The following is a 601-nucleotide window of genomic DNA, read 5'->3' on the forward strand; positions in this document are numbered from 1 at the left end:
GCCTTTTATGAATAAACAACATTCATAGAGAAACCACTGTTTGTGATGGCATTTAAATACATTTACAAATATGGTTTCATATTTTGACCAGTAATTTTTTGGAGGGGTAAATCAGGTATTACATTGACTTCAGTACTCAACTGATACTTATTTTATCAACCCTAAGAGGATGAAATGCAAAGTCAACTTCAGTAGAATTTGAACATGAAATGTAAAGAACCAGAAGGAATGCCGCTAAGCATTTTGCCTGATGAGCCAACAGTTCTGCCGGTTCACGACCTTACTTTATTTACACATATAGTGTTTTTTGGGGTGGGTGGGAGTACCATGTCGTGAAGAGTAGAATGTTTGCTTCTATTCTTAGGGAATTGTTTCTTCCATTCAAAACATGTTTTAAAACCAAAATGTCAATAAATGGACAGCAAACAATTACAAATAAAAACTATCCATAAATGTAAAGATTTTAACTTTAAAATTTTTGTGGGAATATGAGTTTTGTGTTTGCTTCATGTCTTCAAATTCATTCAAAATCATTTTCGCCTTTTATGAATAAACAACATTCATAGAGAAACCACTGTTTGTGATGGCATTTAAATACATC

The 601-nt window shown here is 32.4% G+C and overlaps 1 protein-coding gene across 4 annotated transcripts in view; it reads left to right on the forward strand.

Annotated features, from left to right (window-relative positions):
• LOC106879196 (ras-related protein Rab-3) overlaps positions 1-601 on the forward strand; it is a 232,181-nt gene that overhangs the window by 112,800 nt on the left and 118,780 nt on the right. The gene's annotated exons all lie outside the window — the stretch shown is intronic.

The sequence above is a fragment of the Octopus bimaculoides genome, chromosome 8, assembly GCF_001194135.2.
Source record: "Octopus bimaculoides isolate UCB-OBI-ISO-001 chromosome 8, ASM119413v2, whole genome shotgun sequence".
Taxonomy (NCBI): domain Eukaryota; kingdom Metazoa; phylum Mollusca; class Cephalopoda; order Octopoda; family Octopodidae; genus Octopus; species Octopus bimaculoides.